The sequence below is a fragment of the Halichoerus grypus genome, chromosome 2 (genome assembly GCF_964656455.1).
Source record: "Halichoerus grypus chromosome 2, mHalGry1.hap1.1, whole genome shotgun sequence".
Classification (NCBI taxonomy): domain Eukaryota; kingdom Metazoa; phylum Chordata; class Mammalia; order Carnivora; family Phocidae; genus Halichoerus; species Halichoerus grypus.
In genome coordinates, this window is record NC_135713.1 from 123,306,690 (window position 1) to 123,334,618 (window position 27,929).

At 47.9% G+C, this 27,929-nt stretch overlaps 1 protein-coding gene across 10 annotated transcripts in view; it reads right to left on the reverse strand.

Moving 5' to 3' along the window:
- SLC25A48 (solute carrier family 25 member 48) overlaps positions 1–27,929 on the reverse strand; it is a 233,579-nt gene that overhangs the window by 152,191 nt on the left and 53,459 nt on the right. For 6 of the 10 annotated variants that reach the window (XM_078067485.1, XM_078067483.1, XM_078067482.1 and 3 more), the window contains exon 2: positions 4,414–4,600. The exons of the other annotated variants lie outside the window; for them this stretch is intronic. The gene's annotated coding sequence lies outside the window, so the exon portion shown is untranslated. The remainder of the gene's footprint in view (positions 1–4,413; positions 4,601–27,929) is intronic. 10 annotated transcript variants of the gene reach the window in all.

A 27,929-nucleotide genomic window follows, 5' to 3' on the forward strand; every position in this document is an offset into this window, starting at 1 on the left:
GGGATTGTCCCCAAGTTCCTCTGGGTGTGTATCAACCCCTCTGTGGCTGCAGTACCTCCATGGAAAGGGCTTAGGGGTCTTCACTAAGGCATAGATCCTCTGTTGAGAGCTTTGCAGTTATTCAGAGGAATTAGAAGCCTTAGACTCCACCTTTAACCTCTGGATGTCTCCCTATAATCATCTCCGCACAACCTACCCTTCCTTCAAAACCCAGCCAAATGCCACCTCCTCTTGAAAGCCCTCCCTGATTCCCTGTGCCAAAGGAGGCCTCTCATGCTACAGACTTCCCTGTACTTCCCTCCTTGGGTGGTGCTCCATGTTACCCTCACTTGAGTGCAAGCCCCCACATTCTCAGTGTGCAGCAGGCTCCTGGGAGGTAGGCCTGCCTCTTCATTTCAGGCCCCAGCTCCCACCCCCATCAGCATAGAGTCTTCTTGCTGCAAAAAGGTGCTCAGTAAATGTTGGAGGAAGATGATGGGCAAACAAATAACTGTTTAGGTCTCTCCATGACAAGAGTGGCAAAAAGAAAGCACAGGGCAGATGACATTCCCCTGCCCCACATGACATCACTTCTTTGGATGATGACTCCTCATCAAAATGGAGATGGCAGGAGAAAGGAAGGAAGAGTAAGTAATGAGGAAGAGGGACAGAGAGTCCTTGATCATCCAGGGCCCAGTTAAAAAACAGGAAGTATTTTCACAGAAGGGTTTTAGTACAAGAAACAAGTTACAAAGTAGCCAAGGACAGGGAACAATGAGGCAACCTAGACATCACCATCCATAGCTAGACTCCACTGGAAGGCCACCAGTCAGATCTGGGAGCACAGAGGGCCACGCTGGCTGTAGCAAATGCAACCATAGAGAAGATGTGGCCACTGCCCTAGGCACTGCCCTAAACAGAGAGGGAGACACATACCCTGGCTTCTGCCTGTTTCTTGCCCTCCAGTTTCCCACTGGTGCCTCCCATTGACCAAACACAGCCTGAAGCCAGAAGGTAAGGGAGCCTGAGAAATGCCACCTGAGCCCTTGACTGCTCCTGTGATGCCAGTTGGAGCAGGGGGTGAAATGGATCTGAGAGCAACAGTCCAAGAGCATTCTTCTTTTGCTTCTTCTGTAACATAAGCATCTGTTCCTCCTCTGCCATGGTCCTGAGTTCTCCTTTCTGTCTATATCCCTCCCACCACCAACCTCTCCCCTGCCATGCCAAACCAGGTCATGAGCGTGGGCTGCTTCTGTGAGTCTGTTCCAAGAGGACAACCAGCCAGGCCAGTGAGGGAGGCTGGCTGGACCTTGGATGATCAGTCCCTGATCAAGGAACCCAGGCAGGCAGTTTGGCCTGGCCAGTCAGGATTGGGAGCAGTCGGGCAAAGGGAATCACCCAAGCTTGGTGACAGGCCCAGGGGAACTTAGAACTGCCCAGCTCCCTCACCCCACTCGCAAGGAGCCCTCCCCCCTATCCCAATGGGTCAATAAAGTCAACTTTTTCAAGACCATATGGTTGACCTGGCCTCTTAGGGCTTCAGGATGCCTCTAAGACATGGATTTGGCTACCACCCTCTAATTCATTCTGATGAGAGCCACCAGAGGTTTGATCCACAAGAGGGAGGAATTAGGAAGGCTGCTCTGCAGAATCTCGAAGCCAGTGACCAGTAATGCCGAGAACAACCAACTCTGACATTTAAGCAGAGCTCACGCGCCCATGAATGTTTACAGGAAAATATGGAAAAAATCCCACTTTGCAGAGAAACAGCTGGGTATTTAAAAACTTTGTTTATACTCAAGCATCTGCCTCAGGAATCTGACATGTTAAATAAACTCATTACCACCCACCTTGTCCAAACTTTCATCAGAGAAATGGAAAAGGACCCAGAGGGCAGGTAGACCCTGGCTCCCGAAGTTCAGCCTCACAATTCCAAGTGGTCTTATCCCCACTCCACCCCAACCTTGAGGTTTTCTGCATCAAGGTTTAGCCTTGGTTTTAGGGTCTGCCATTGATGTTGAGAGACCCTGAGGCTATTTCTAAGCCCAGAAGAGATGGGGCAGTTAGAAACTCGAAGGCCAGGGGTGGCAGCTCAGCTCATACAGACAAAGTCATTGTTGGGGCCTGGGAAGATCCACACTCTCGGTGGCCAGGGTAAGTGTTACTGAACCAGACACATGTCCAGAGTTTGCCAGCCCCTGACCCTCACCGGGAAGTAAAGGCTGACCCACGGGACTTGGACGGTCCCCTGCCAGGCAGTTGTCACAGCCAACTCGGACAAGATGGGGACTCTGCGGAGGTTAATCTCCCATATTCTTGCCTTCCCCTCAATGGCCTTCTTCCCCCATTCCACCTGGGGGCACCCCAAAAGGCCTTAAAATGCCGGTCTGCCATCAGGCATCTTAGGATCAGATGCACACTGACAGGGAACTGAACCCTGAGCTCTAGAGCAGAACTCCCCAGTTGAGATGGAAGGGATGGGTGGTACAGGTTAGGGCCCCCATTCTGCCTGGAGGGCCTCATCATGTCCCACCGAGTCTTAGGGTGAGCAGCCCCAAGCTGGGTAAGAAGGACCCTGAGCAACCAGAACCCACGCAATGCCCTGGACAAGTTTACCTCTCAGGAGGGAATCGTAGTCTCCTGGGTCCAGTCCACACCTCATCTCCGGCTGTCCCTACCACACTCCCCTCATCTGGCTCTTGTGGCTCCTCGATCTTCATGACACACAGCCTGGGGCTTCTTAGGCTGGCAGTCCCTGTGCCTTTGCCCGAGACTCTCCTCCTCCCATAAGGCTCTTCCCCACCTTCCCTTCAAGGACCAGGTCAACCACCACTTCTGGTCTCACCCTCACCTCCCCAGGCTCCTCACCCCCCAATGGACAGGGAACTCAATGGGGACAGGGCTCAGGAACGTGTCAACAGCCCTCCACCAGGCACACTTAGATTCCACAACTCAGTTCACAGAAAGAGAAGCCATGTCACTTAATCGTATCAGCCATGCTTCCCCACCTGATTTGGATGGACAATTCTGTTCCACATATCTGACCTGTTGGCCGCAGACATAAAAGGAACAGAAATCTCCTCTATTATCTGATCCAGCCAAGAAAATGCTAAGCCAACCATAGCGGCCAAAAATGCATTTTGTGTTTTCCATGTATCTACAGACTCAAACAAGCTTCCAACAAGCACCAAGTTGGTAACTTCTGATAAAGCCTCCCCTAGGTTTGGACAAATTTAAAGGATCCCCTGCCTTGCCACTATTCATTTAAGATAACCCATAAAAATGGGTGAATCAGAAGGGCTTACTCACGTGACAAAAGACAACATGGAATTCCAGTTCCCCTGGGCTAGCACTTCTTAAATGCTCATCCCCACCATGGTCATAATTTTTGCCATCATCCACTTACCATCTGTGTTATTAATTTTATATTTTTCTTCATATTAACATTAAAATGACTCTCTTTTATTCAAATTGAGCTTTTCTCATTCAGTGCAGTTTATTTTTCCTAATATCCACTAAGCCAAACACAAAACGACTAACACTTTCAAAAGTCTGTGCACAACAGAAAACTTTTTTGTCTCCCACTCAGGTCGAGCATGGCCACCTCAGGGGGTGGCCCCTGGTGGCTGTGCCTGCCTTTTGATGCTGCGGACCAAAATGTCAACACTTCTGCTCCACTTGATCAGGGACCTGGCACAGTGGTTACAGGGCCTGGCTCCCGGGCTGTCAGGCTGACTGACTAACCCTGCCCAGCAGCTCCCCAGGGCCCAGTTAAGGAGGTTACTGTGAGCAAAGTTTGCAAACACTGGAAAGCGGAAGGCAGAGGGTAAAGCCAGGCTTTGTGCTCATTTCGGGGATTAACCACACCGCTCAGGCTTCCACCCACTTGCTCTCCATCCTCTGAACAGCTCAGGCAGATACGGAGAACCAGCAGGAAGCCTGCTCTCACAAAGACCCACGAGCTGCAGGCCTTGCTGATGAGACAGACGAGCCCTGCCATCTCCTCACTTGGTGCCCAGGGGCAGAGGCCATAGCAACAGTAATAATGACAACCTGCAGCCCCTGAAGTCTCGCTGCACAGATGCCAGGCATCTTTTATCAGTACCTGGCACCATACCCCACATGCTGCCTAGCTGGGGGAAGACAGAAAGGCCGGAATCATAACTGTGATTTATGGAGCACCTCCCTCTGTGTCGGGCTGAGATAAATGCTTTGCATACGTTTGCTTACTTAAGGCTCACACAGCCCCTCAAGGTACTTATAACCGATGGGGAACTTTATTTATAAAGGGGGGGCCTGAGGCTGACCACTGAAGTGAAGGGACATGGTCACACCCAAGGTCATGCAGCTTCTTTGAGTTCCCACAGCAGGAGTCCACCCCCAGTGTAAAGGGCTTCAACGCCCATGAGCCTTCTGCTGCTCCCCCAAACCTACCTGAGACCAACCTTCCCGGCCATTCTGGCGTCCTCAGATGACACTACCGTCCATTTTGGGGTGGCCAACAGAGACTACACTCTCCCAGGCTTGCGCACCATGCCAATGGGGAAACACTTGTCTCCAGAATGTCCCATCCACTGTTCTGGGCCAGCAAGCAGCCAAGTTCCTGGAGCTAGGCTAGGTGCTAGATGGGAGTAAGAGGAAAGAAAGCTCAGCCAGAGAACTGTATTGGCAACCCTAGGGCATCTCAAGAGCAAACTCTTTACACCAGAAATCTTTTCCTTTTAAAGTAGCAGAATCAAAAGGAGAATCGGGGGAGGGGGGTGCCTGGGCGGCTCAGTTGGTTAAGTGTCTGATTCTTGGTTTCAGCTCAGGTCATGATCTAAGGGTCGTGGGACTGAGCCTGCATCAGGCTCCGCACTCAGCCTGTAGTCTGCTTGAGATTCTCTCTCTCTCCCGCTCCCTCAGCCCCTCCCCTGCTCCTGTGCTCTCTCTCTCTCTTTAAAATAAGTAAAAATCTTTTTCAAAAAATCCAATAAAAAGAGAGAACTGGCCACACCCCATAGGTCTTTGCCTGAGTGGCATGTTTGGATGCACCTGCTATGCTGCAATGAGTCCTCGGGGGTGCGGGCTTTGTTTGTGCCTGGTCAGGGTAGTCTGCAGGATGGGGGTTACTCAGAGGGGCTTCAGTCTCTCTGAGAAGCTGTGGCACCCTGCAGGGCCCCAGACACTCTGCCCCCAGCCCGACTGTCCACCCTCATGCTGCACTGCCCCTCCCAAAACAATCAGATTCTGATGTATCCATTCTCCTTCCTTGATTCATTCTATTAAATCCAGGACGACCGTCTTCTCATTACTACCTTTTTAAAATATAACTCACTTTCAAAATCTCTCAGCCCGTCTCATCTGTTTGATTATGTTTCAACTGACATTTTTCTAACATTTACAAACGTGTGCATTGCACAAAACTGGAAAATCTGAAAAGTATAAAGAACATAAAAATTGCTCAAATCCAACCACCCAGATGTAAGCACCAGTAAAATGTTGGTATATTTTCTTTCCTTCTTTCCATCTTTTATCTAGGTCTGTGATTATTTTTAATTAAAAAAAAAAGAATCATGCTCTATATAGCTTGTATCCTGATGTCTTCACTTAATACATTGTAAGCATTTTCTCAGGTAATTTAATGACAGGATTCTTCAAAAACATGATTTCTAATGACCACAGAGTATTCGTCTCATGGATGAGCCATGATTGAGTTAACTGTTACCATATTGTTGGACATTTCAGCTGTTTCCAATTTTTTCTATTAAAATAATGCTTTGATAGATACCTGCATACGTAAGTCTGTATATAATCTCTGATTCTCCCCCAAGATAAATTCATGGAAAATGAATAGCTTGGCCCCTAGGTATAGATATTTTTCAGACTTTTCATACAAAGCATTTCAGAAAGCTGCTTTAGCATCCCCACCCTCACCTGAATATCAAAATGCCCATTTCACTGTATCCTTAACATCACTGGATCTTATCATTTTTAAAATACTTCCTCTCCTGAAATATGAAAAATTATGTTGTTTTAATGTGCATTTTTTGAATGTTAGTGAAGTTTGGCAGTTTTCCATATGCTTATTGGCCTTTTCCCTTTTTTTGTGTGGTTTGGTTATTCATATCCTTTGCCCTTTTTACTCTTGCACACTCCTATTTTTCTTACTGAACTGTAAAAGATCTTATATTGAAAATACGGAAGATAATGTAAATATTTCCTTATTCCTGTCTTCTGGTTTTAGATGGCGATGTTGACATTTATCCCAATAATTCATCTGGAATGTATTCTGATGTGTGGTATAGGACAGCGGTTCCCACATTTTAATGTGAAGCTCAGTGTAAACCTTAAAAATTTGCATTTCAAGGGATGCCTGGGTGGCTCAATTGGTTAAGTGTCTGACCTTTGAGTTCAGCTGCTTGAGGGTCTCTCTCACCCTTTCCCTCTGCCCCTCCCCCACGCTCTAAAAAAATCGGCCTTTTAAGAGTGCTCCAAGGAATCTGATGGCTGCGGCCACACTCTGAAAAACACTGATACAGAGTGAGAGGCTAAATTTTTTGGTAATGGGTTAATTTCCCCAGCTTATTTATGGAATAACCCTTCCTTACCAATTGTTGTGAAGTACTAAACAACAAATTACATTCCAATATCCACTTGGGTCTAACATCTTTTAGATTTTTGTTTGATATTCCCATAAACTGCAACGTTCATTTAGGGGAATTAGTATAAAAATAATAGCTCCTATTTATTGAGCCATTCCTATGTAGCAGGCACTACTCTACACTCTTGCCCCATAACAACTCACAACAATCTTATGAGGCAATTATTATTATTGTCACCATCTTAGAGATGAGAAAACCTAGGCCCAGAAATATTTAGCAATTTGACCAGGACTTCACATTTGGTAAGTAGTAAAGCTAGCACTTGGATCAGGGTAATTTAACTGTAAGCTGCTCCATGTAGTCTTCATGAAGCGGTATCTCACATACCTCCAACGGATCAAGTCCTCCAATTCATGAACATGGTACACTTCTCCATTGACTCATCTTTAATTATTACTCTGAGTAGTGTTCTGAGGATCAACATATTGCTTACTCATTCCTAGATATTTTATATGCTTATAAAATTAAAATAAGATCTTTTGCACTAAAAACATTTCCAGCTAGCTATTGTTAATACTTGGGAAAACTACTGTAAAGTATCTATTCAGCCTGGCCATCTTACTGAACTCTTATTAATGCTAATAATACTTCTATTAGTGCTCTTAAGTTTTCTTGGAAGGTAATTACACAATTTTTTTTATTTTTTTATTTTTTTACACAATTTTAAAATAATGATCACTTTGTTTCTTCTTTTCAATAGCTATACCTTTTGTTTTCTGGTTTCATGGCTTATTGCATAGTCATACTAAATGTCAGGTGGGAGGGAACATTCTTATCATATTGCTGGTTTTAATGGGAAGTCTCTACTGTTTGCTATTTTCTACAAAGTTGGATGTTGGTTTAGACAAATATTCTTTATCCTATTAAACGTTCTTTGCATCACAGGATTTTTAAATGTTAATTATTTCTGACAAAAATCTTTCTAAAATTTATTGACTTCTGTCTTCTTTATTTTTATTTTTTTAAAATACAGTTCTTGACTTAATTCCCTTATTTTGAAAGTAATTTATATTATAGATTTATTAATTTTTTTGAATGGGGAATACATATACATGGTAAACAGTTTATTTATTTATTTTTAAGATTTTATTTATTTGACACAGAGAGAGAGAGAGAGAGCAAGAGACAGAACACAAGCAGGGGGAGTGGGAGAGGGAGAAGCAGGCTCTCCGCTGAGCAGAGAGCCCGATGCGGGGCTCGATCCCAGGACGCTGGGATCATGACCTGAGCCGAAGGCAGACGCTTAACAACTAAGCCACTCAGGCGCCCCATTCTTTAAATGAAAGACTCAGAGCATAATTTTCCTTGACGATTCAGAATCACTGATTGCATATCCACTACTGTAACGTTTTGGGGCACACAAACATTCTTGCCTCTACAAGAATATGTCTCCTGACACCATGTTTCTTGAAGTCAGGGCTCTGCTTTTTATGTTTCTTTTCTGTGCTATTAAGTTGTCATTTCCTCCTGATGTCAAGGCATGTGTCTCTAACTATTCCTCTTAAACATATGTTGTAGTAGACTTCTAAGTTAGAAAACTCTAATTCTTAAAGCTATATATAAAGTGAGAATAAGCTCTGAGAAAGCAATTTCTTTATGAGTAAGAGTGAGTATTATTACAAATAAACCTTGAGCCACTTTGGCTGTTTTTAAACTTCTCCCTGTATTCAGTGGTCGTCAGCCCTGCTCCAGGGAGAGAGGACTCCAGGTAGGGGGAGCATTATTACCCCTATAGGCAAGGAAGTAAACATAAACATGCTTTAAGAACTTCAATAACAAAACGGGAGTAAAGCAGACAGTAAAACAGAAAATTAAGTTAACTGAGACACCTCATTCTACAATCATTCAAGAGGCTTCCTATGAAGTTATTGGAAGATTACATCCTAACACATGATGAAAGTTATTGTTATCAGTGGCCTTCCTACTTGGAAAGAGCATGGGAGAGAAACAATAAATAATCTACCTGGGCAAGTGAATTTTGTTTTATATATGTATATCTTCCACGCTTACTCAAGTACTGACACTGCACGAAGTTCTATGTATGCTAGCAACTCTGGGGGGACATAATCCTGGAAGAGAATTGAAAGTGCACACAAATGATTATAGTAAGAGGCAGCACATGTATGAGGGCTGGGGCTGCAATTATCAGATTCAAAGAAACAGTCACTTTAGGTAGGAATGTCAGAAAAGCAAACAGGCACCCCTGTCACATGCAGTGAGAAAGAGGCCACGGAAAAAGTTCTGAGCCTGTGGGAATGGATGCCTGGGGTCGGTCACCCCCCTCTCCTGGGCTCTCCAGGCTGGAGCTGGCCCAGGCCCATCCTCAGTCCCACACCTGGCTTGTTTTTCTGGCACCAAAGATCCCACATACCCCTCCTCATATTCCAGTCTTACTTTTGTTGCCAAATGGCCTACAAACATTTCCTTTAAGTAAGCATACATATTTTTGAACAACTGGGTTTTTGCATTGAAAAGTAATATATGCATGTGGTTAAAACAAAAATTAAACAATACAAGTAGACATGCAGTTACAAGTGAGTCTCTCTTTTACCCCAATCCCCCAGACTCCCTTCTCAGGCACAACCACCAATTTTTAGTGTACCCTTCTAGAGATTTCTGCAAATGTACAAGCATACATGAATAAATACACATCCTTTTAAACAGATGACAGTTAGACACCTTGTTCTGCGTCTTGCTTTTTCCATCTAATCATCTATCCTGGAGGTGGAGTTAATCCTTAACCCAACAGGCTCAGACCCCCTCCCCCGACCCTTGGAAGGAAAGGTAATCTCTAAACCAGAGCAGGAGTGGTGAGAGGACTTGCCTTGTGTCCTCTGCCTGGAACACATTTCTGCAACTTGGCACAGCAGTTTCCTCAGACTCAGGTCTCAGCCTAAAGGTCACCCTCAGCGATGTGTCCTCTTGGGTCACCTTATCTAAGAAATACCTGCCGCCCCCACCCAGATGTATTCTTCTCTCCGAACCCTGTATGTTTTCTTCATACCAGTTAACAGGGTATTCAACTACTTCATTTGCCCATTTATTTATTGGTTCACCATGTGTCTCTTCCCATGAAACAGCCTTTCCATGAGGTGCCAAGACCATGACTACCTCGATCACTGTCATTCTCCTGGTACCCAGCACACACTGCCCACGACAGGTGCTCTGTGCATACTGGGTAAGAAAATAAAATAACCTTATGACTTTACAAAGCTCCTTTGTTTCCCAAGTGAGGGATAGATGAGGCAGTATGAGATCATGGGGATAAGAACTAACCCCAATTTACTGATGGAAAAACAGGTTTGGAGAGGAAGTACAACTTGTCTGAGGCCACAAAGTGGGTCAGGGACACAGCCAAAATTACAACTCACACATCGTGATTCAAGAGCCATGCTTTTTCTATGTCTAGAAAATGCCAATTTGTACTGATTGAATCTCAGCTTCCAAAATGCCAGTCCTTGTTTTCAAGTAGGATCCTGACTCTACCGCTATCCACAGATAAGGGGCCAAAATCCCTCACACTCCTTCCTCCAATTAAGATCTAAGGATGTGTCCCAGGCCACCCCAGGAAGCAGCTAGTCCCTCAAGGGACACAAACTGTCCTTCTCACATTTGACAGCTATCAGGGATTTGGGATCCCAGGGAGAACCCAGGAATTTCCTCTCGCACTTGTATGGCCAGCCTTGGGATGAGAGGGCCCCTTCCACCTCTGACCTAGCCCCCCTACTACCACTTCCATCGATCAGTTTGCTATCCACCATGGAGCAGGTCCCTCACCTACTGCACCCCCAGTCATTACAGACCTGTATGCTTCAGCACGTGCCCTGTAGCGCATAGTCAAGGTCAGAGTGGGGAGAAGGGGAAATCTGCTCTTCCTCAAATGGGCTGGGCTTTTTGGGAACCGCCTCACTAGCTGGCCCATTTGCAGACATTCCTGACCAACTACAGAGTTCTCCTCCTGGTGAGAAAAGGGCTATTGCCCTAGACAGCAGCTGGCTCCCCTCCAACTTGAATCAAGCACTGATCTTCATGGCTGGTCCTAGTCAGACTCTGACCACCATCAGATGAACCTAAAAGGTAACAGCAGAACTTTGCCACTTGGACAGACATTCATGTTCTGCTTGATTTACATCCTCTATAGATAAAGAGGCCATAAGACTTAGCTTCCAAACCAAGACAGTCTTAAAAATAAAAAGGGTACCCTTAATACTCACACCAGGATTTCAGGCATGAACCACGAATGTTCCAGGCAAACCTGGCACATTTCACCCTAACTATGGCAACAAGTCTGCTGTTTCTAATGGCCCTGAACACATCTCTGAGCTTGGCCCATCTTCCAACAGACTCTTCTAGCTGCACATCCTTTACTGCCTGGCATTTATAAAACTATTCCCAAGCATTTCACATCCACGTAATACTTTTGTGAACTACAAAAACAAGTATAATCTCCACATTAAAAACAAAGATAGAGGCATGGTAAGGTAAAGAGATGGCCAAGATCCCACAGAAGTTAGTGGCAGAGATGGGACGAGAACTCAAATTCCCTGACTGCAGTCCAGTGAATAAACCAATTCCATGTCCTTTCTCCACTGTCCACCAGTGCTGATTTACATAATGATCAAAATAGAAAAGGGCCCTTTTTGAAGGCACAAGATGAGCTTCCTCTAGGAACTAACAAGTCACTATTCAGTAAGAAATCCTGAGCTAAAGAAATTGCTCTTTTTATCTAATAAAATTTCCAGCAGGTTTAACTTATTTCATATAGAAGCAGGGAAACATATACACTCAGAGATGCTTGTATATTCCTCTTCCAAAGGTAATAACAGAATATGTAATCTATACTTCTGTGATCATAGCAGATCTCATTCCATAGTGTTGTGGGGGGCTGGGTCTTTCCTCCTAGACGTGAGAATTAGGGCTATCTTCATCACTATTATGCTCTACCTCTTAACATGGGGCCAGGCATGAGCAGGGGCTCATGAAGTCCATGAGTGGGTGGATGATGGATGGAAGGATGGCTGGGTGCATGGATGAAGGAGTGCATATACAGATAGGTACATGCATGGACATATGCATGCCTGCTTGGAAATGAGTTGGTCTCCTCTGATGGGGGATCAGCTATATTTACAGATCTATCAGAACGTGATTAAGTAGGTCACAGTTAAGTTTGACCTTTGACGTCCACTTTTTTCCCACTGATAATTTAAGTGCTATCGTGCAAGAAAAGAAGGGAAGGAAAGGCATTGGAGAACATCCTAACCCAAACCAGTGAGTATAGTGAACACAAGAACCTGAGCTTCTGAGAAGTAGCAGCTTTGAAGGCAGCCAGAGGGCAAGAGAAGGAGAAGCAAACTAGCTGCCTTGTTGGACACTTAGAGGTCCTGGGGTCTAGGCCAAGTGTGGGAGTGGTCAAGGCAGGATACGTGGTCAGGGTTGGGGGCAGGAAACATGGAGAACTGAAAAGAATTATGGGCTTCACCAGCAAGGAATTCTAATTCACTCTCTCATGAGCCACAGTGGTAATTTCATCCATTTTATTGTTCCTTTGAACTATAAAAGCAAACTAAATACACATTGAGGCAGCTTCTCCAGGCCTGGAAATTCTCTCCTTTAGGGTTGGGGAAGTTTGTTCAGAGACCACAGAAACAAAGCACCTCAGATGGTGATGTTTTCTTCTAAGGAACTTCCTTACCCATCTTGTATTGAGTACACACCCCAGTGAAGTTTCACTTGCCCTGGGAGAGAGCATGACCTGTGTACCTGGGAAGACAGAGGAACCCTGGGTGTTTGGGAGTCAAAAAGAGCTGGCATCCAGTTCAGGGTCTGCCACTCATTAGACAGGGACCCTCAGCCAAGCCACCTACCTTCTCCGAGCCTTGGCTTCTTACCTGTTAAACCACCCTGACACTGCTGCTGGGTCATAGGCCTGGTGAGGATGTAAAGAACCTGCCATAGAGTACAAGTGGCCACCTGGTGACCCTGAAGTGCTCTGCACATGGACAGTGGTGTCATCTATTTAGAGGATTAAAAATCACATATGGTCTGCCTGCAGATAAATGTTTCTCAAATACCTTAAAGATTTTATTTATTCATTTGATAGAGAGAGAGAGCACTCAAGGAGAGAGGGGAGAAGGAGAGTGAGAGAAAGGGAGAGAATCCCAAGCAGACTCCATGCTGAACGTGGAGCCCAACACAGGGTTTGATCTCACAACCCTGAGATCCTGATCCAAGCTGAAATCAAGAGTTAGACACTTAACCAACTGAGCCACCCAAGCATCCCTTAAATATTTTAAAAGAAAAACTGAAAAACGAAGTTAGATCCTAGCAAATATCATCATTTCTAGGGCCTCACATTAATTTTGAGTTTAACCCAAATTAACATATTCCCCAGCTTTGTCAAGATGGACCTATACCTCAGACCACCACCCTCAGAACTGAAAGTGTGAACATTTTATGTGGAAGAAAAATGGAGGGCTGGTAGAGTATGAGCCAGCGCAAACAACCAGGTTTTGGTCCAGACACAGGTCCGGGCCTGACTTAACTGCATGTCAGTACAATTGCAGTGTAAAGGTTTTTGGGCCAGTCTACCCTTGCTAAAAGGCCAGATTTTTTTTCTCTCCTTTAGGGCTGAAGTTGTTCTCACAGCTCTCTGCAGTGGCACTGCTTAGGAGAGAACCTAGCACATTTTAGGTACTCAATACATGTTTCTTGAACTAAATCTGAAATCTGAAAATAATACAGTAATTTGTGAAATGCTGGCTTCAAACAGCCACCTTCTCTTTGACAACACCATCCTAAGCCAGGTGTCCACCTCCCAAAACTTGCACCTTCTGTCGCAACACAGATTTTTCTTAGTTCATTTCTGGTGCTGTGGTAAAATCAGCATTCCCAAGGAGCAGTCAAGACCACACAGAATAGTCTCGCTCAGCCCGAGACTTTCCATTGGCACCAAGCTTACGACAAATTTTCAAGCGCAAGTTCACTGCCACTTTCAAAGATGTGTGTTTCAGGATGGTCAAACTCCAAGCAAGGAAGTTGGGTAATGGCGGTGAAGATGACGTTAAGCACTCACATTTCTGGAAAGCGAATACTCAAGGTAAGCTCAACCCAAAGTATCCACTGTCTCCATGGATACCTGCAGCATCTCTGCAGGAGACGGCCATTCAGAAGAGAGACCCAGGAACAGGTGGGCCCTGCCTAGTGTTTCTCACTGGACATGCTAGCCAGAAGAAGGCTACCAACCAGGCAATTCCCAAACCCTCCTAACCAGATCCTCACACTCAGATCTAGATAGGAAGCCTCAGATGTTTCCAATCAAGAAGCCCCAACCTTTCAAAGGCACACAATCCTCATCATTTAGAACCCATCTTGTAAAGGGAGTGAGGGCTGGGAGGGCTGGATCCTGGCATGAAAGAACAGTCTTTGTTTTATATTCTTCAATAGGATTTTTTTAAATTATAAAGTAATTCATGCTCATTGCACAAAAGAGAGAGAATACAGAATGTTATAAATAAGAAAATAAAAACCATCCAAATTTCCATAATATAGAGACAATCATTATTAACATTTCTATAAATGCATATATGTATGCATGGTGTGTGTGTATATATATACATATATTATATATATAGTTAGAAGCATAATGTACATAATTTTTGCATCCCACGGTTCTCACCTAAAATTACTTAAAAGCATTTTCCAATGGCATTCAATGTTTATATTTCACGAACACCCACATAGCCTTTACTCTGCACCAGAAACTATTCTAAGAGCCTCACGAGCATTAATCCTCACAGCAGGCCTATGAGGTGAGTATTATTATCATCCCTATCTGCAGATGGGGACACAGAGCAGGTAAGTAGCAGAGCTGGAGTTCATACCCGGCTGTGTAACTCCAAAGGCCGTGCCCCCTCGACCACCATGCTGCACTGTCTCTGCAGCCTTTGGAAACCTGACTTTTTATGACTCCAGAATATTCCAGTTGGGTCCCTTGTGATTGGAGCAATGCCACGTTTAAGACCTCAAAGTCCCTTCCGGCCAAGGTCCTTCCAACCTCTGAATTTGTTGACTCTAGGAAGAGGATCCTGGCTATCAGTTGCCTCAACAGTTGACTACAAGCTATATATAGCAAAGTGGGGGAAACACTGCCAAAGAACACCCATTGTAAGAGCATTAGCTCATTGACCCCTGCCCCCCTGCCCCCGGGCCGGACCCCAGTACCCAGGGAACGGCTGCTTCTCTTGTTCAAGCTCCAGCAGGCTGCCTCATTCACCTGAGCTTCACTTTCTATCACTAACACGGGGCACTTTCACCTGCCTGACAGGATGTTGAAGAGACTTAAGGAGACAGCTAGATGAACCTGAAGTACCTGGCCCAAGCTGGCCCAGGGCTGGGTAGAGTACAAGGCTGGTTTTTGGCTTTTGTTTTTTAACATGCTTTATTTATTTATTTTTTTAACATACCTTGATTTATATGGCTATCACTCATTCACTGGGGTGGGAAGGACAGACTCTGGAGTCAGACAAGCTAGGACTGACTCCCGGCCCTGCCATTTCCTAGCTGTGGGACTTTGGGCAAGTTTCTTACCCTCTGAACCTCATTTGCTCATCTGTGTATCAGGCATCATAATGGCAGCCACCACACACACCACCGTGAGGATTAGATGAGATAATACCTGCCAAAGAACTTAGCATCTAGCAGGGACTCACTAAGTCATGGCCCTTCCTACTACTTCTTAGCTCATTTTCCTCATTCTCTGTTTTCCCCTGTGTTCATTTGTCTCTCTGTCAAGGTGGAGCCCTGGAAGGGGGCAGGGGAACCGCCAATCAGGTCTGAGTCTGTGACACAGGAACCCTCAAGCAACAAGAATTGAAGGGAGGTTAGAGACCTGGTCACCCTCCACTTCCCTTTTCTACTTCACGGCTCAGGAGACCTGACCAGTGTGCCTGGCCACCGGCCACCACCACAGTCAGAGAGTACTACTGGGTCTTTGAAGGCCTCTTCCAGCACCCCAGGGAGTCATTAGCATCTGATTTCTAAAGGAATCAACCTATTCCTTGAAAGGAAAGCACTCTGAGGAGCTTGGTCCTGCCCCTGGGGCTGGAATGCCTGTTTCCAAAGCCCCTGTCCTTGGTTCCTGTGTGAGGTATGCAGGAAAATGGCTGTCACCACCCAGCCTACCAGCGATGCCAGTGATAAGGCTCCCCAAGACTTTGAGCTGGTATGCCCCCCAAAGACACTACCCCCCCCCGCCCCCAGCTCCAGGGAGGGGCAATCTGGAGGCAGGGCCAGGCGTGCTGGGAGGCAGGCCTGCCTCTTCAGTATTTCCACTCAGCCCTCGGGCTACAAGGGAGGAACAGGACACTCCTCAAAGCCAGCATGGTAATTGCAGGAGGCATTAAGCTTAATTAGGCTAATCATCTGCCTGAAGTCATTCACTCTCAACCTCCAAAAGGTTGAGAAGAAAATCCCATAGAAGCTGTGGGGCTGGAGGGTGCAGGTGGAGGCTTAAGGCGCTGGTAACTGGAATTCCTAAGGGGCCTCCAGCATGGTCTCAGGAGTCTTGGGGGGCCAGAGCTAACCAGCTAAATCTATACCCAAGAAGGGCAAAAAGGGGGACTTCTCAGCCTCAGTCCCAAGCCAGGATCTGGGCCTGAACTCGAGGATAGGGGGTCTTTTCTGGTTTCCCTGTGAGCCTATTTGACTTGGTCAGTGGACGTCTGACCCAGGAAACCGTCGTGCCCAGGCATGTTCCCACAGGTTCTGAGGGTTTAATTTCTCCAGCTGTCTGCTCCCCACAGCAGTGGCCTCCTGTCTGCCAGGGTGACTCTGTGTAACCAGCCAATTGAGAAACAGAAAAACTTACCCATCTGAGTGGAATGGTTCCTCACTCAGAAAACTTGATGTGAGGCTAAAAGCCCAGCTGAGAAGGAGCAATCCTTTGCAACAAGGAAAAAAAAATCTATTTAGCAGCTAAAATTGAATCCTAAACCCCATAATTCAAAAGCCCCAGGGAGTAGAGATACCAGCGGCCAAACCCTTGTGCATAAATGACTTCCTGGAACTGGGGCGTGGGAGAGAATCTGGAAGCTGTGTCCACCCCCAGGTCTGCAGAAGTCCACACACCTACAGCAAAAATCTCACTAAATCAAAACCCACTCATCCAGAATTCAGGATAGCTGGGATAAGGAAGGCTCGGTTCCTTCCTTTGTAATGGTTTATGGAAGGCACATTAGTGAACACAATTGTGGGGGAAACGCTTAGCCCCACTGAGTCTTCCTGATCCTCTTAGTTGCACATAGTAGCACACAAGGAGCTAGGCATAAATAACCCTATTCTGTCCATCAGAGATGATTCTTGCCGTTAGAAGCTCACTTTGTTGGCAGTGGGCCCTAGCTTTGTATACGATCTCTACAAAAAGTAAGAGACGGGCAGTTTACGGATTGGTGCCTGCCATGTGCTAGAGAGGAGCGCTAATCCTCTGCTCTCTGCTAAGTGGCAGGCCCAGAGCAAGGTGATTGACACTAAGTCACCCCTCACAATAAACCCCAGAGGGTAGATGTTGTTAACCCAGATTTACAAAAAGAAGAAACCGAGGCCCAGAAGTATTGCATAACCAGCTGGGGTCACTGAGCAAGTGAGCACACTGCTGGATTCAAGCTCAGGTCAAAGCCTCTACACACGGCATCCGCAGGAATTCAACAATGGAGCTTCCTTTGGCGCAGCTGGGCGTTCACTGTGGCAGCCGTGTGAGGGATAGGGCAGGGCAGAAGCCGGGGCGAGTCCAGCTGGGCAGCCCAGTGTCCCCACAGTCCAGCGGGAGATGGCAAGGGCCCAACAGAGGCAGCAAAAGGGTGGAAGCCCACTGGAGGGAGGTGTAAGGAAGTGAAGAGCTTGGGGAGAGAGGGCAGCTTCTTCAAAGACTGTTTAACCCCTGGGTTCGGGTCAAGAAGGGAAGAAGAACCACACTTTCTCCTAAGAGTATAGACAAGGTAAAGACAAACACTTCAAACACACATGACCAGCTCAAGGATAGAAGAACTTGTCCCTGGAAGGTTCCCAGGCATGCCCAGCAAGGTGGAAATTGAGGAAAAGCCAGACTCCCCAGACACGGCAGCAGGAGGTGCCCGGGGGAGGAGGCAGCCCTCAGCAGTGAAAGCCTCTCACATGGACATAAAACACCATGCAGAGTTCTTATGAGGTCCCCCCCAGAGCCCTGCAAGGATACTAAGCAGCCACACGTTGTAATTACAAATGGAGACCTTGGTGTCTAAGGCCATAAATGACTTACCCACCCCAGGATGGGTGGCCCTAGCCAGTGGTCAGAACTTCCCAAGGTCACTCCCTCCCCAGTGCCAGCCCTTTGCTCTCTGGCGTCTTCTTCTGTGGTTGGGTTTGTGACTTCCCGCTTCTGTGACCAACTCTGTGAGGCCAGGGGAGGGATAACTGTTCATTCATCCAGTCAGTCAGCCAGTCAGTAGACACTTGAGTGCCTACCATGTGCCAGGCACAGTGTTTGGTCCTGGGATATGACACTGAACACACAGTCCCTGCAGGGGAAGACATTCCAGGCAAGGATTGCAGGCAAGGAGCACAGAAGTAGGGGCTACAAAGGGGAAGGAGCCAGCGGAAGGTTGGTCAGGGAGATAGCATTTGGGCATGACTTTTCACAGATACCAGCCTGGAAAGAAGAGAAGAGAAGAGGTGCTCCTTCCCAACCCAGCCACTCCACCTGGGGGAGTGCAGCTGGGTGCCAGATACACCTCCTCAGAGGACCCTGGCACCACTGTCCCTAAGCTGAAGACCCTCAGATCGACAAACCGACATCCTCAGGGCTTGAACACTGCGCAGCAGAGAAGGCAAGAATGGCGACCTTGCCCACATGGAGAAGGAGGCCATGTGACTCATCTACTCCCCTAAGTTGTTCCACTTGGAATGTTCTGGCCATCACCAACTAGGCACCAGAGCGTAAAGGCCCTGGAAATGCCTCAGCTACCTTATTATTTTAACCTACTTTTAATCAGTCAAAGACCACACCCAAAGACACAGTTCCTAGCATGAGAAGCTATAATGAGGCCAGCAGATGGAGCCTTGACAACTCTCACACAGCACAAGCGCTGAGTGATATATTGAGCCCGGAGGGGGTTGGCCAAGGTAGAAGGGAGTATGCAGACATACAAGTGGATTCTTTCTTAGATACGTTATGGCACGGACAGACAGGAATAAACTCCTCTTCCCAAAGTCACTGCCATGTACTGACCTCCCCAAAGTTGCCTGGAGAGGCAGCCCCATCCTGGGCAAGCCTGTGAGTGCTGGAGGCCAGGACTGAGGCTGTGCCCTCTGACTTCTAGCTCCTTGCACAGAGTTTGCCCAAAGTGGCAATAAGGAATATTTTCTGGACAAAATTTTTGGGGGAAGGGATGATAAGCAACTTATCGGGCTGGCCTGTGCCCTCTACAACTACAGCGGCAAAAGCACCATTAATACTGGCAATATTGGATGTGTCCTCCAGCCTCAATTTCCCCGGCAGCCCATCCTGCCTCCAGCTGTTCTGGACCCTCATGGGTGATAAGTGACAAGAGTACCTGCAGACCCGGGCACAGCACGATAGAAACCCTGTCTGTGCTTGGTGAAGAAGAAGAAAGGAGAGCAGTAAGTGGCTTGATTACAGCAAACCCCCAAAGGCACCCCACCAGAATCTAGTGGGAAGGGGGGCACCGCCAGTAGCCATTAGGCCTAGGAATCCAATCAGTCAGAAAGCCCAGGAAGGATGTGCACAGCCATATAATCAGATAATGGTCCCCAAAATGAGAAGCAAGCATGACCATCCAGGTGGAAGCCTCCTGGCCATCCCTGTGCAAGAAGGATGCTTCCCAAATTCACGGTCCCTTTGCAACCATGGTTCTACGAGCTAAATTAATAGTAAGGTTACTGCAACTCCACCACATCTTCTCCCTCTCCCTGGCCCAGGCCCCATCTGCAGCCAGCTTTCCCCTGAGGGCACCGCTTCCCCATGGCCAGCTTGCATGGAGGCTACTCCTTCCTTCTGCACTGGCAAGTGACTCCAAGCTGTCTTCACTCCCCAGAGCTGCTTCCAGCTCACCCTCCTCTGCCCGCACCCAAAGCTACTGTCCATCTGAGGCTTTGCGGGCTGGTCCTCCTCTCCTTGCAGTGGTCACCTGCCATCCACCTCCTTCACACCCCCTCACTCACTGCGGACCTGTGTGCAGACCCACTGTCCTCCCCCCAGGCCATCTGGGGCGACCTCAGCCTCTAGGGATGCCATCAGTCCTGACTTCCTTCTCACCGGTGGCCCTCGCCCATACCCCAGTCCAGGTACCCACACCCATACCCTGCACCCTGTCATCCCCCAGACTCGCTCTATCTTCCAGATCATCAACTCAGACACCCCACCTATTGACCACAGGCTCCAGGCCTCCAGCCTTCAGGGCACTTCACTTTCCTGGAAAGCCCCTAACTCTGGAGCCACCCCTGACCTGGACTCCGCCACAGAGCCCCACTGATAAGCGGTCTCACATGAGGTGCCTGTGATCCTCCCACAGTCCTCTGCGTCAAAACTCCATATAGCAGCTCTTCTCACTCTCTTCTCTCAGACCTCCTCACACCAACACCCCCTTCCTTCCAGTTGCAGATTTATCCCCGCATGATGAAGAAGGTATCCTATTTTCCATTCAGCAGTTTCTGATTTAATACCCCAAATATGTGTGACTTACTGTCCTAGGCACTGGCGAGATAGCAGTGAACACAACAGATAAAAGTCCCTATCCTTGCAGCTTACAGCCAACTGGGCGGAATCAAACAATTAAAAAGACGAATAAAGCAAATAGTATGTGACAAGTGCTAAGAGAAAATGCTAAGAGTGAGGACAGAAACTCCTAGACAGGCAACCCCTTCATGCCTGCCACCAGGGAAGGCACCGCATGGTACCTTGGCCTCCTCAGGGCCTGCTGCCCCCAAATCCCCGTGGCTTTTCCCAGCCCAAGGCTAGTTCCACCCATGGGCTCTGGGTCCCTCTCTCCTCACTGCTGGGGGCTTGGTCTCTTCCATCCATCCCACCTCTTGCCAGTCTCCCAATTCTCCCCCTTCCCTGTGCCTCCCTCCCCCAAACATGCTTGGGTCCTGCTCACTCATCCAGAAACCAAAGAAGACACAACTCTCCTTCCACCCATTTCTCCACCTTCCCCCAACCTGGTGCCCTCTCTCCTCCCACCAAAACGAAGTTACCTCAGAGAGCTGCTTACAACCCTCGCTGCCCTCTTGCACTACAACAACAGCAGTTTCGTTCTATCCCTGCAACTGCCCCGGAAGTGCTCTTGCCAAGGTCACTGTCAGCTCCCTGTGGCCACATCAGCCTTCACCTTCTGACCTCCCAGCAGCATTTGCCCCTGACCATCTGTCTCCATGGCAGGAGCGCCATCATAAGAAAGTGGTGTGTGCAGCACTAAGGAGTTGACACTCCAGAGCCAAGCCATCCTGAGATGGCAGTCCTGCTTCTGTCACTCACTAGCTGTCACTCTGACATCTCCACGGTAGAAGGAGATGAACACCAGCACTGCCTCCCCGGGTTGCTGTTAGACTGAAAGCTGGTATGGGGCATCCAGTGTTTCCTGGCACCATAGTGACAGTGGCCATCACTGTATCACAAGACCACCAAACTTTGCACACACACTGGGTACACAGACAATGAAGTCGCTGAGAACAAAACTGGAAGGAAGACTTACTCGTCTGTGAGGTCTGCATGTCAAAGGAGCAGTTCTTTCATGAATAACTTAGGGAAACCAGGGGCGCCTGGGTGGCTCAGTTGGTTAAGCGGCCAACTCTCGATTTTGGCTCAGGCCATGATCTCAGCATCGTGAGATTGAGCCCCGCATTGGGCTCTGCGCTGGGCGTGGAACCTGCTTGGGATTCTCTCTCTCCCTTTCCCTCTGCCCCTCCTGCCACTTGCACTCTCTCTCTCTCTCTCTCTCAAATAAATAAATCTTAAAAAAAAAAAAAAAAAAAAAAAAGTAATTCAGAGAAACTGGAACACTGCTGACGAGTCAGCCATTGAGAAAATGCCAGACCAGGAGGCAGAAGTGTTCGGAAAGGTGGGGCCACACTCGGTGCAGGCCACTGGCCAGCAGGAAGAACAGAGTGGGAGTCCCCCACCAAGAAGGACCAGCTCTGTGAAGGCCCTGCAAAGTCCCCTCCTCCACGTGCCTTCCCCATTCATCCACCTACAGTGGCCCTGTGGCACCTTGCCTTTGGGACTGACATTGCCCCTTTCCCTCTTATTGTCACTTGGACTTGTCCTTCCCCACTCCCGGGCTGCACATCCCCAGAGGACAGACTTTGACTTTACCTAGAGGTACACCACTGGCAGCCCTACCTGAGCCTGGCACCCAGGAGAATGGTGCCTGAGGCCATTGCTGAACTGCTCAAGGGACAACTAGAGAAGCCAGCCAGATGGAGCAAAGGTCAAGGAAGAGGTTTCTTAAGGGACAGACTGGCTGAGTCAGCAAGAGACTGGGGGAGAGGAGGATGGAGGATGAAGACGAGAAAGTTCTGGTTTTGCAACTAACGAACCCTCTTTCATGGTGGTGGAGCCAACATATTTGATGTTAAAGGGGCAGGGGAGCTCTGCAGAGGGGTAGGAATGGGGACGCACAGGAGGTCAGGGATGATGTCACCAGGAGGCATCCTTGAGAGAGTCCTGAGGGATGACCCAGAGATCCCAGGGGCAGAGGCAGGAAAGGCATTCCAGGCAGGGGGAACAAAGAGTACAGAAGCTTGTACAAGGGAGTGCATGGTATGTTTGGGCAGCCAGGGGGATGCTGGAAGGCTGAGCCAAGTGTGGCAGGGGCAGAGGAAGCCAGGAGGCCCTAAGATTAGATGCCCTGGGTCCAGGCCCTGAGCATGGCCACCTGGAGGCCAAGGAGCCACTCAGCAGCTCAAAGCAGGCAAGAAGATGGAAAGATTTGTGTCTAAGAAAGCTGTGCAGGCTGTCAGGCAGACAATGGCCTGGGAGGCAAGCTTAGAATCCAGGAGGCCAGAGAGAAGGCAGTCACACTGTCCAGCTCAGAGACTGCAACGAAGACTTAACAAAGGACTGTGACAATGGGTAAAGAGACAGGTATGACATGTAGGTGCCTTATAAGGCTTGGTGGCTGGTTGGGGCAAGCAGGTTGGCAGTGAGAGAGAAGAGTAAGTCAGAGTGGTCCAAGTTCCTGGCACAGACAATACGGTGGAGGACAACATGATGACACCATTAAATGAGACGCTGCATCACAGAAAAACACTCTGCAAGGGAGGCCCCCAAAGAGGAAGGTGAACCTTAACACCGTTCATTAGGGGCCAAGCCAGGATGCCTGAGAAGGCCAGGAAAATCATGACAATGATATCAATAGTAATAATAATATCAAATATTTTGAGCACTTGCATTAATACTACTGAGCACTTTGTGCTGGATTCTGTGGATTCGTTGTCTCAACCCCCATTCCATTCTCTTTCTAACTGGAAGGTTGGAAAGCTAAACACATTTCCCAGACTCCTGCAGCTAGGGTCCAGGATGTGATCTAGGTTCCACCAGTCAGATACACTCACATCAGACTTGGAAAGCAGAAGTCCCATGTCCTTCAGCTGTTTCTAGCAGCAAGCGCGGTCCTGGAGATGTGGGGTTTCTTGGAGGCACATTCCAGGGTTCCTCCCGCAGCTTCCCAGTTATTAAGAGGTAAGTGTGTGGCACCAGCAGCAGTGATTTCTTCATTCTGGCTTCGTGGCACCTGGATCCCAGCTGTAAGCCTGAGTCCTGAGCTCTGAATTCTGGTGCCAGAGGCAGCGCAGAGGTAAACAGCCCCATCCTGGAGGGTCCATTCTGAACTGTCCTGGGAATCCTTCCAGGGGCTTGTCAGTGAGCTGCTCCTCCAGCCCTCCCAACAGAGTTGTAGGACCTCATTCCCTACCTTACATCTGCCCTTGCTCCAAGTCAGCCCCGACGTGTTGCACAGGGCACTGTGCTGGGCTTTTATATGCATTATCCCCTCACGACAGACCTACTGTTAGCTTTTTTTTTTTTTTCAAAAGAGGACTGAATCATAGAGATGCTAAGCAATTCACAATAGGTTACACAGTAAGTGACAGAGACAGATTTCAGCCCACTGCCAAGTGCACCGCCAGCCCCTACAGTACACTGCACTGATAGGGAGCACACTGTTACGCTGTCTCCCAGAAGCTGCCCTGTGAGCACGTCTTTTCCAGCTTCCATTAGGCTGGGGGAGGGGCAGAACAGAAGGAGAGGGACCGGGAGCCCACTGGATAGGCACTCTTTCAAAATCGTGGTGGGTTATGGGAGGACACTGTGGTGGGTCATTCTAATTAAAAGTGGGGCATAAAGCTCTGCTTGCTTAGCAGTTGACACCAATGAGGAAATTCCCTGTCCTTCTTAGAAAATGGGGCAGGTTGGCACATGGAGGTTACCAGCAAGAGGGGGCTGACAACCACTCCTCAGCAACTTCACAACTGAGCTTGTCGGGTCATTTCATTCCCCACATCTGTAAAGTCTGGCCTAATAGGGCCAAAAAAGACACCACTTGGATGGAGAAGTGAGAGAAAAAGAATCAAGATATTTGATTTTGAGAGCTACAGAGGCTGACCCTTTAGACTGAAACTAAGTTTCCTCATACGCCCTCCCTCTGGATGGGGACAGAGGGACACAGCTTTGCAAAGGAACACTTGCTAATCTTTTTCCTCCCCCCAGAGATTTTTCCTTGGCTGCTTAGCCCATAAGTGAAGTCATGTGTCTCTGTGCATAAGTTCAACAACTACAATTTGCAGGGAGTTAATTACCTTCATACTTTGATCTGGTGGAGTTTCATCTCTATGGTTACCAGCTGAGTATAAACAGTTATCACTTGTCTCTTTTACATAAAATATTCTTGGAAAATACCCCTAGGGCTTCAATCATGGAAATCAAATATGCAGAATGTTCAGAGAACCTTTTAAGATTTTTTTTATATAAAACGTCTCTACAAACAAAAATAGATAAAATTGGGTAACCATATGGCTATAAATAATAATTCGAGGATTGATGCAGTTTGCTTTTTCAGCTCTAATTTGTAGTGAGCATATAAGATCTCCTCAGTGAGGCTGGTCTGGCGAGGGTAAGGGCTTGGCTGAGTGACAGGTGGGGGGTGCTCAGGAAACAGTGTCCAGCACCTGATGATGTTCACTCTGGGAGTATCAGAGTTGGGGGTGACTGATGCTCAGAGGAATCATTCAGGTAAGTGATCATTTAGTCCTGGTGCTTATTGATTATGCCTGCCTAGGGCCTTATGCTGAAGCCTTACGTGTAAATAGATGCGACGGTGTTGAATGAATGAATGAATGAATGATGAAAGATAACATTTATGCAGAGTTTACTGTGTGCCAGTCATTGTCGTGCACTTTACCAGTATTTCATGTAATCCTCACCATAGCACTAGGAGCTAGATATAACTGTCATTGTGCCAAATTTACAGATGAAGAAACAGAGGCTCAGAGAGGTCACACAGCTAAAGAGGTAGAGCCAGGATTTATGCCCAAGTCCGTCTCAGTGTGAAGCTGCTCTCTCTACCCCCTTCTCTGATGCCATCATATGACAGGCCCACAAATGTGGATGTCATGACTGCCGGACAAAACTGAAATTTTCAAGGTGAGGGGCATGACAGCTTTCCTAATTTCCCAGGAAGGAGCTCCCTAGATGGGTGACCCTGATGAGAAGATGCTCCTGACCACCAGAAGCATTCAACCATTGTACATTGTAATCCCTGGTCAACAGTGTCTATCTATTGGTATCTCTATGTCCCTGATCAGTGGTATCTGCCCATTGGTAGCTCTATGTCCCTGGTCAATAGTATCCATCCACTGGTAGCTCTATGTCCCTGCTCAGTAGTGAAAATCCACTGGTAGCTCTATGTTTCTGGTCAACAGTGTCCGTCCGGTGGGAGCCTTCCCATCCAGTGTAGAACTGCCAGCAGTTCTGATCTCCAGGAGTCCATGAGGTTGAGCAGGGTTACCATGTCATGGCATACGATGGGAGTAGTGTCCAAGAGATTTAGGCAACACCCAATCCTGCCCATCCAATCTTGTCTCCAAATGGAAAAGGTGACAGGGACTATACAGGGTGGACCTGGGTGAGAGAATGAGAGGACCCACCAGAATAGCACTGCCTAAAGATGGAGGACTCCACTTGCCTTACCAGGGACTCTTTGGAAATGAGGCCTGAGTCACTGCAGCTATGATTAGACTTCAAAGGCATGTGGATCACATCTCTAAGACTCAAAATCTGGGTACGGGGTCTGACCAATATATAAAACTGGGACAGAATATATGGAGTGTGGACTACCTATCAAAGCCCTGGGTGTCATACTCCCACAGAACTGGGCCATTATGATGGCTTTAGCTCATCAGTCAGTCCCTCAAGATGCCGTCCTCCATCTGCCTCTTGGAAGAAACTCTTGGAATTTTGTCTATGGTGCCAGAAATTGCAGATGCTGCTTAATCAAGTGCAAATGCTTCCCTAGATCCATCAAAGCCCCTTTTCATTTTCTGTTGTGGATGAGATCTGGCAGAGATTGGAAATAATGCATACATACCTGTTGAGTGTTGACCTGAGGTTAGCACACATAGGTTGTAATGGAGGTTGACACTCAGTCACAGCACAGAGAGCCAGCTGATGTTCCACTGCAGGAACAAAACAATCGGGCCCACTGGTCGACCATCCTCTCACTAAGGGCCCACTGTGTGCTTGACCCTGTGAATTCCAAGACAGAGAAGCCCTGGCTTCTGGCCCCAGAATGGAAGACACTGAGGACTACATCAGCTGTGACCAGAAAAGGAGGGAACTGGTAGATGAGAAAAGAGGAGGAGGAAGGAGAGACCAGCAGAGCTGGATAAAGTAGCTTTTCGTATACAGCAACCTTGAGAGCCTAGTCAGCAGCACTCTGAGCCCTGGAGTCTTGCTGAGTTCGGGGTGGGGGGGTGCTCCCTTGGCCACTACTGGAGCTCCAGGACTTTGGGCAATGGACCAGGCGATGGGCATTCCTGTCAGGAGTAGGATGTTTACCCCAGGTCTCTCCCTCCCACCTCGACCCCCCACTGTGCTCTCTCAGAGAGTTCTGCTACAGGTACTGGTGCCTTTGGTGCTTTCAGAGTTTCTAGAAGCCCCAAACATCTGCCATCCACTCTCCCACTACTTGTGTGGGAACCAACTCCTCCCCCAAACTCTCAATGCCCTCATTCTACCTTCCTGCTTCCCTGGGCCATGGCTAGACCATTTTGGGGAATATGTGTGTTCTCTCCCTCACACTCACACACTCACTCACACACTCACAACACACCCAGACACCCACACATAGACCCTCACATTCATACACACTCACAATAACCCACATACACTTGTGCACTCACTCTCACACTCACAAAGACCCTCACACTTGTACACACTCACAACCCACACACTCACACTCGTACATGCTCACACTCAAAGCACACCCATAAACACTGGCACATGCTTGCTCACACATGCTCACCCTCACACAAGCACAATCACTCCATCATTCCCAGCTGGCCTTCCTTTTCTTCTCACAGCACACCACACCCTGCAGCTTTCCTCTCCATGGCCCATCCCTTTCCCATTTCTGTTTCCCATGTTCATGTCCATGTCCGTTTCCTCCCATGTCCCATTCCCTCTGGCCCTTCTGGCTGAGCCCCTAACACACCCCTGTCTAGGACGATCTGCATTTAGCAGTGGACACCCATGACAGATCCATTCTGGAGCTGCCACGCCTCAGCATTTGATGAGCACTTAACTACATACCAAAGGTGTGAACAACTAACAGTGGATCTTCAGGGACAGTACACAAAGGTATTTCGGAGTGAAAGAGCATTCCTGGAGCCACAGACAATGTCTGTTCCTGGTTGCCTGGGCTTAGTTACATAGCCCTTCATGAGACCACACCACAGGTCTGAAGGGCTGGGCCTCAGTTTCTGCTGTAACACAAGCAGACCTGGGTGGTTTCCAGGCACTCTACATATTGTAATTCCCTGGTCCCAGAAGATTCCCATGGCCCTGAAAAGTGGGGCAGCGTTGGCAGTGGGGGTACTTAGTTTAGGTTTAACCCTCACAGAGCCTGACATGGGGACATAGGTGTGAGTGGCTTATTTAGAAGTAGTCCCAGGAAGCAAAAGTAAGGGAGCAGGAGTGAGTCTAGAGGAGAAAGGTCACTGTAAGGTGTGTTATCAAGATCACAGATCCAGGCGATGGGGGCT